The sequence below is a fragment of the Salmo trutta genome, chromosome 13, assembly GCF_901001165.1.
Source record: "Salmo trutta chromosome 13, fSalTru1.1, whole genome shotgun sequence".
NCBI classification, from domain to species: Eukaryota; Metazoa; Chordata; class Actinopteri; order Salmoniformes; family Salmonidae; genus Salmo; species Salmo trutta.
Window position 1 is genome coordinate 28,036,678 of NC_042969.1, and position 9,213 is coordinate 28,045,890.

Consider the following 9,213-nt stretch of genomic DNA (forward strand, 5'->3'; position numbering starts at 1 on the left):
TCACCATAAAAACGGATTGGCCATGCAGTGCCTTTAATCCATTGCAGAGGCTGGGGGGATGGCACAGTCCAAGAAGAAGGGGAGTGTGGCTGGAAGGTGCTCCATGGTCAATCCCACCCCTGCATTGGTCACGCAGCATTTATGGTGATATGGCCTCTGCAGAAGTCAGGGCATTCATACTTGTTGCACTTTGCGGAGCAGCGCAGATCTGCTGAGCAGAGTTGATGTGAAGGAAGTTGTCAAGGAAGTGAGTTTGTGTTTATACAGGACCTCCCGCCCCCATCTACTGTCAACCAATCTTGTCAATGCGTAGCTATATGGAGCTCTCCGCATTGTTACAACATTTGGAAGGCACATGGCAATGCTGTACTTAATTTGGCCTCTGCATGCCTCCAGAGGCTCTGCAATTGTGTCACACCATCCATACTGCGCCTTCGACCACATTTTCGGATCAAGCATAAATCTCTCTCCAGAATGCGCTCTCCACCAATTTGAACACATTCTTTGTTTAATTTTTTTTTTTACCTTTATTTAACTAGGCAAGTCAGTTAAGAAAAAATATTATTTACAATGACAGCCTAGGAACAGTGGGTTAACTGCCTTATTCAGGGACAGAATGACAGATTTCTACCTTGTCAGCTCAGGGATTCAATCTAGCAACCTTTCGGTTACTAGTCCAACACTCTAACCACTAGGCTACCTGCCGCCCCTTCATAACTTAATTGTGTGAATTGTTTGCATTTGATTGTTAGTGTCTATCAATTCCCCATTACTTATATCCCCAGTAGACCATTTACCATTAATTTCTATCATTTCTCAATCAAATCAAATTTTAGTTGTCACATGCGCCGAATACAACAGGTATAGACCTACCATGAAATGCTTACTTACAAGCCCTTAACAATGCAGTTCAAGAAATAGAGCTAAGAAGATATTTACTAAATAAACTAAAGTAAAAAATAAAAAGTAAAAAATAAAAGAACAATAATGAGGCTATATACCTGGGACACCGGTAGAGAGTCAATGTGCAGGGGTATAGGTAAGTCAAGGTAATTTGTACATGTAGGTAGGGGTAAAGTGACAATGCATAGACAATAAACAGCGAGTGGCAGCAGTGTAAGAACAAAGGGGGGGGGGGGTCAATGTAAATAGTCCAGGTGACCATTTCATTAATTGTTCAGCAGTCTTATGGCTTGGGGGTAGAAGAGGTTAAGGAGCATTTTGGACCTAGACTTGGCGCTCCAGTACTGCTTGCCGTGCGGTAGCGGAGAGAACAGTCTATGATTTGGGTGGCTGGAGTCTGACAATTTTTGGGGCCTTACCCTGACACCGCCTAGTACATAGGTCCTGGATGGCAGGAAGCTTGGCCCCAGTGAAGTACTGGGCCATACGCAATACCCTCTGTAGAGCCTTAAGGTCGGATGCCGAGCAGTTGTCATACCAGGCGGTGACACAACCGGTCAGGATGCTCTCGATGGTGCAGCTATTGAACTTGTTGAGGATCTGGGGACCTATGCCAAATCTTTTCAGTCTCCTGAAGGGGAAAAGGAGTTGTCATGCCCTCTTCACGACTGTCTTGGTGTGTTTCGAACATGATAGTTTGTTGCTGATCTGGACACAAAGGTACTTGAAACTCTCGACCCGCTCCACTACAGCCCTTTTCATGTGAATGGGGGCCTGTTCGGCCCTCCTTTTCCTCTAGTCCACAATCAGCTCCTTTGTCATGTTCACGTTGAGAGAGAGGTTGTTGTCCTGGCACCACACTGCCAGTTCTCTGACATCCTCCCAAAAGGCTGTCTCATCATTGTTGGTGATCAGCCCTACCACTGTTGTGTTGTCAGCAAACTTAATGATGGTGTTAGAGTTGTGCTTGGCCAAGCAGTTGTGGGTGAACAGGGAGTACAGGATTGGACTAAGCACGCACCCCTGAGGGGCCCCCGTGTTGAGGATCAGCGTGGCAGATTTGTTGTTGCTTACCCTTACCCCCTTGGGGGAGGCCCATCAGTAAGTCCAGGATCCAGTTGCAGAGGGAGGTGTTTAGTCCCAGGGTCCTTAGGTTAGTGATGAGCTTTGTGTGCACTATGGTGTTGAACGCTAAGCTGTAGTCTATTAACAGCCTTCTCACATAGGTGTTCATTTTGTCCAGGTGGGAAATGGCAGTGTGGGGTGCGATTGAGATTGCATCATCTGTGGATCTGTTGTGGCGGTAAGCGAATTGGAGTGGGTCTAGAGTTTCCGAGATGATGGTGTTGATGTCAGCCATGATCAGCCTTTCAAAGCACTGAATGGCGCTAACGTGAGTGCTATGGGACAGGTAAGGCAGGTTACCTTCACTTTCTTGGGCACAGGGACACGGTGGTCTGCTTGAAACATGTAGGTATTACGGAATCTGTCAGGGAGAGGTTGAAAACGTCAGTGAAGACACTTGCCAGTTCCCGCGCATGCTCTGAGTACACGTCCTGGTGATCTGTCTGGCCCCGCGGCCTTGTGAATGTTGACATGTTTAAAGGTCTTGTTCACAGCAGTATACTACCCTGCATCCCACTGCTGGCTTTCTTCTGAAGTTAAGCAGGGTTGGTCATGGTCAGTCCCTGGATGGAAGACCAATGCTGATGAAAGTGTTGTTGGAGTGCCAGTAGGAGGAACTCCTTCCTTTGGTCTAAAAAAATATCTCAATGCCCCAGAGCAGTCATTGCAGACATTGCCCTGTGTAGGGTGCTGTCTTTTGGATGGGACGTTAAACGGCTGTCCTGACTCTCTGTGGTCACTAAAGATCCCATGGCACTTATTGTATGAGTAGGGGTGTTAACCCTGATGTCCTGGCTAAATTCCCAATCTGGCCATTCGGTCACCTAATCATCCCCAGTTTGCAACTGGCTCATTCATCCCCCTCCTCTCCCCTGTAACTATTCCCCAGGTTGTTGCTGTAAATAAGAATGTGTTCTCAGTCAACTTACCTGGTAAAATAAGGGTTAAATAAAAAAATATTAAAAACATTGTCTACGGAGAGTGTGATCACACACAGAACAGCATGCTTCAGTGTTGCTTACCTCGAAGCGAGCAAAAAAGGCATTTAGTTCGTCTGGTAGGCTCGTGTCACTGGGCAGCTCGCGGCTGGGTTTCCATTTCTAGTCCGTAATAGTTTGCAAGCCCTGCCACATCCGACCAGCGTCAGAGCTGGTGTAGAAGGATTCAATCTTAGTCCTGTATTGACACTTTGCCTGTTTGATGGTTCTGCTGAGGGCATAGTGGGATTTTTATAAGCGTCCGCATTTGTGTCCTGCTCCTTGAAAGCGGCAGCTCTAGCCTTTAGCTCGGTGTGGATGTTGCCTGTAATCCATCGCTTCTGGTTGGGATATGTACAGCAGGTATATCTTACTAGTCACCCCCAAAGCCAATTCCTCCTTTGGCCACCTTTTCTTCCAGTTCTCTGCTGCCAATGACTGGAACGAACTGCAAAAATCACTGAAGCTGGAGACTCATATCTCCCTCACTAGCTTTAAGCACCAGCTGTCAGAGCGGCTCACAGATCACTGCACCTGTACATAGCCCATCTGTAAACAGCCCATCTAACTACCGCATCCCCATACTGTATTTATTTATCTTGCTCCTTTGCACCCCAGTATCTCTACTTGCACATTCATCTTCTGCACATCAATCACTCCAGTGTTTACTTGGTATATTGTAATTACTTCGCCACCATGGCCTCTTTATTGCCTTACCTCCCTTATCTTACCTCATTTGTACACACTGTATATAGACTTTTTCTACTGTATTATTGACTGTATGTTTGTTTATTCCATGTGTAACTCTGTGTTGTTTTATGTGTCGAACTGCTTGCTTTATTCTTGGCCAGGTCGCAGTTGTAAATGAGAACTTGTTCTCAACTAGCCTACCTGGTTAAATAAAGGTGAAATAAAAAAAATAAAAAATGTATGTACGGTCACTGTTGGGACAACGTTATCGATGTACTTATTGATGAAGCCGGTGACTGAGGTGGTATACTCCTCAATGCCATTGGATGAATCCCAGAACATATTCCAGTCTGTGCTAGCAAAACAGTCCTGTATCGTAGCATCTGCGTCATCTGGCCACTTCTGCATTGAGCGAGTCACTGGTACTTCCTGCTTTAGTTTTTGCTTGTAAGCAGGAATCAGGAGGATATAATTATGGTCAGATTTGCCAAATGGAGGGTGAGGGAGAGCTTTGATGTGTCTCTGTGTGTGAAGTAAAGGTGGTCTACAGTTTTTTTCCCTCTGGTTGCACATGTGAAATGTTGGTAGAAATTAGGTAAAACAGAGTTAAGTTCGCCTGCCTTAAAGTCCCTGGCCACTAGGAGTGCCGCTTTTGGATGAGCATTTTCTTGTTTCCTTATGGCCTTATACATCTCCTTGAGTCTTAGTGCCAGCATTGGTTTGTGGTGGTAAATAGACGGCTATGAAAAATATAGATAAAAACTCTCTTGGTAGATAGTGTGGTCTACAGCTTATCATGAGATAGCTTACCTGGAGACTTCCTTAATATTAGACATCGCGCACCAGCTGTTACTTACAAATAGACACACACCCCCACCCCTCGTCTTACCAGACGTATCTGTTCTGTCCTGCCAATGCACTGAAAACCCAGCCAACTGTATGTGTCGTCATTCAGCCACGACTCTGTGAAACTTAAGATATTACCATTTTTAATGTCCAGTGATTTTCCAGTGATTGCACATTGGCCAATAGGACAATTGGTAGAGGCAGGTTACCCACTCCCCGACGAATTCTCACAAGGCACCCCGATCTCCGCCTCCTGTATTTCCTTATTTTCTTCACGCGAATGACTGGGATTTGGGCCTGGTCTTGGAGAAGCAGTTTATCCTTTGGAATCATTAAAGAAAAAATCTTTGTCCAGTTCGAGGTGAGTAATCGCTGTTCTGATATCCAGAAGCTCTTTTCGGTCATAAGAGACAGTAGCAGCAACAATATGTACAAAATAAGTTACAAACAATGCGAAAAAACACAAAATAGCACAGTTGGTTAGGAGCCTGTAAAACGGCTGCCATCCCTTCTGGCACCGTTGTTTGTTTGGTTACAGTAATTTTTTTAATGCTTTCAATATATTATTATTCCATTATTTTACCTGTTCTCATTGTCAGAGTGTACACGTTGTTTGCATAGCGCACAACCTATGCTATGCTTGTGAGAAACAAGTATTTGTTTATTTTATTCCATTTTAGGCACCTTAAACAGCAAGCCAACGAAATCTGTTTTTACATCCATTGAGAATGACAATAGTTCCTCACTGTATTTGAAATATCTTCCCAGTTCTCTCCTTTTCGATATCCACTCTGCCTAGAAGAGAAAAATGTCATGCTCTGATCCAGTGGAAACGTCATAAAATAGGCCTACCTAATTACTTCTTATCGATTTTGCAAATATCCTACAGCTATGTTTGTCCCGAGGTCACTGGCGGGGGAAACTCTGAGGGGTTTGCTAGCAGGAGCATCAGGCTGGCAGGAACTTCAGGCTGGACCCAAGTTAATAGTTGTTTCAAGTTCGTTGCAGACAGGCAATGCGTAGCCCATGTGATTTCTTTTTAACAGGATTTTCTTTTTTTTACCACTTTTTCATGGTATCCAATTGGTAGTTACAGTCTTGTCCCATCGCTGCAACTCCCATACGGACTCGGGAGAGGCAAAGGTTCAGAGCCGTCCTCTGAAACACAACCCAGACAAGCCGCACTGCTTCGTGACACAATGCCCGCTTAACCCGGAAGCCAGCCACACCAATGTGTCAGAGGAAACACTGTACACCTGGCGACTGTGTCAGCGTGCATTAGCACCACAGGAGTCGCTAGTGCGCGATGGGACAAGAACATCCCTGCCGGCCAAACCCTCCCCTAACCCAGCCGACGCTGGGCCAATTGTGCGCCGCACCATGGGTCTCCCGGTTGCGGCTGGCTGCGACAGAGCCTGGACTCGAACCAGGATCTCTAGCCTTAGCCTGCCGACTCCTTACACCAGCAACTTCAGGAGAGTAACGGCAGAATCTGCAAAAGCCAGTAGGAGCGGGAGGAGGATTCGGGTCAGGTTACATTTTTTTTTTCTGGTTATCTTGATCTCTGGCTCCGCCTTAAGTCATTTGTGTCTTATTTCATCAAACAGTGCGCTTAAAGAAGTGGTAACTTAAACCAACTGGTCAATCTCCAAGCCATTCCTAGTTAATCAGCAAACATTTATGTAAAAACCCCAAAGATAAAGCCTTGTGATCCTATTTTTTTTATTAGTTTCGTGCTATTGACAGTAGAAGCACTTGATTCAGCAGCCTTAGTGCCGGGATGCAAAGCGTTCCAATTTTGAACCACTTCATGTGTCCAAAGTTATTATATATATTTATTTTTTATTTAACCTTTATTTAACTAGGGAAGTCAGTTAAGAACAAATTCTTATTTACAATGACGGCCTACCCCAGCCAAACCCTAACGACACTGGGCCAATTGTGCTCCGTCCTATGGGACTCCCAATCACGTCCGGTTGTGATACAGCCTGGAATCAAACCAGGGTCTGTAATGACGCATTTAGCACTGAAATGCATTGCCTTAGACCGCTGCGCCACTTGGGAGCCATTCGGGATCTATAGGCCTACCACTGGCCAATCAGATATCGCAGATCTCTGTGTCTGCAGTTTCCTTGCGCCATAGAGTGCAAAAATAAGCCTATGACGCACAGCAAAGTTGATAATGTGAGATTTCAAAACTTTTAAAACCTATGACAAGAGAGAGAATCAACAAATACAGCAAAGAGCTGCTGTTTTTATGAGTAAGTTCATGTTTAAATTGTTATTCAGGACTGTCAACACAATAGCTTGCGTTATTATTTGCTGCTTGTGTCTTTTTTTTATGTCAAGGAATATTTCGCTTTCTCTGGTCATAGGAGAGAGTAACAACATGAATTGGTGCATGAGGCATAAGTAATGCAGTGTGACCTAAGTTTCGCCAGCTGGAAGACTGTGTACCCTTTTCTCAGTGGAAGGAGGGAGAGACGAGGGACGGTGAGTCGGGTGAGAGGCAACCTCATCACTGCTCCCTCCCACCCCTCAGACTGACCAGATGCAGGTCATCAGGCCAGTAAAAAAAAGCTAATTATTATGCTCACTCAGCTGTTCCTCACAAGTAATACAACAAAAGATCTATTACCAGTCTGATCATACGGGGCAGCAGGTAACCTAGTAGTTAGAGCGTTGGGCCAGTAACCAAAAGGTTGCTGGATCGAATCCCCGAGCTGGCAAGGTAAAAATCTGTTGTTCTGTCCCTGAACATGGCAGTTAACCCACTGTTCCCCAGTAGGTTGTCATTGTAAATAAGAATTTGTTCTTAACTGACTTGCCTAGTTAAATAAAGGGTAACATTTTTTTTATATATACCTCCAAAAGAATCCTGAATGGTCTGAGAAGAATAACATTGTCAGGGCAATTCAAGCATAATATAGCTTAATGCACAAACCTTGTTGCTACAGAACTGTTTTAAATTGGTTATGTTTTTTAAGTCATGTTTTTTAAGTCAGGGTTAAAAAGAATCTGAGCAGTAGATCTCAACTTGCATTTTGACTCAGAGCCTGACTCAAAAAAAATTTGTGACCTGACTCAGAAAAGGTTGGTGACCCCTGGCTTAAAGAATCAGACAAGCTCAGTGCATATAGTTGATTTGATTCAAAACACATAGGGTGTGTCTATATAGGGAAAAATGCATGTTTAAAAATGTTGACCAATCGATTGGTCAAAAGAACAGTCGACTTTCGGTTGACCAAGATAGTTTTTTTGTCGAGGACAGCCCTAGAACATACTAATTAAGGCTGTCTCTCTTGTCATGATGTGTGTTTGGTACTATATTTTCTTTAATTTTTTATCCCAGCCCCCGTCCCCGTAGGAGGCCTTTTGACTTTTGGTAGGCTGTCATTGTAAATAAGATATTTTTTTAACTGACTTGCCTAGTTAAATAAAGGTTAAATAAAATAAAAAATAAATAGGCCTAGCTCAGTTGAACACACAACAAAGCATGCTGCCTTGATAAACTCAGCATAAATGAACGCAGCCTTGATGAGCACTGTGCTGATGAGCAGACTGACTCCTTTCTGAAATTTCCACATTGCACTGGGCCAATCAGGCTAATGAGGCTCTCGCTTCCTCCATTCGAGCTAAAGTGGCGATTGATTGGGGGGTGGGAAGCCTTTACAGAGGGGAGAAATAATTGCTATGAATGGGCAATCTGCAAACTCATTCACTTTTTTTCCCACCGTTTTGTTTACCGACATACCGGTCATTAGGGATTGACTCTGGGGGCTCCTGTTAACTTGTCAATGTCAAACATTTAAATGAAATATAAATCAGACTGCTGTAAATTATTCTGGGATAATTTGTCTGTCGTTTTGGAGTGCTTCAGCATTGCAGTGGTTGCTGGTCTGACCGAGCGGAATGTGTGTGCGTGCATGTGGGTCGACAGACAAAGTTCCTAACTACAGTATGGATACAGTTGGCCTACAGTAGAGTATTCACAGTTAGAGATACACTAACTAAAACTGACAGAAAAAGCCTGAAGTCACTACAGAAACTACAGCAGAGATAGCAGTCAGTTACAATACCTACAACCTCCAGCACACTCGCACTGTTGGGGTAAGTGACTTACAATGGCTAGTTGTTATTGATATATATTTTTGTTGTTGTGCATTGTGCTATTTGCCTCGACTCCTGCATGCTTTGTTGACTATGAACTTTCTTGTTTACCCAACCGTGGGACAGACTATGTTTGTTCCCACACTCGGGACTCTGACTCTCTATTGGTTACACAGACAATTTTATCATGTTACCTGATAAAATTGCTGTATAATATGATCTTGTGGTCATCTAATGCACATTCACATGTCATAAATCAACACTGCAGAGCTCTCCCTGTCCTCTGCCGTGCATTGATTGTATTACTGTTGATGATATCTGGAAATGTGCATGTACACCCTGGCCCATCTACTGTTGCTAGCCCCAATTCTGACTTGTGCTCTGATATCTGCTTCACTGATTTCTGCTCTTGTAAAAGCCTGGGTTTTCTGCACGTTAACACTAGAAGCTTATTACCTAAAATGGATCAATGAAAGTGTGGGTTCATAGCTCCAATCCAGATGTGTTGGTCATTACTAAGACGTGGTTAAGAAAGAGGGTTTTGAATACTGATGTTAACCTT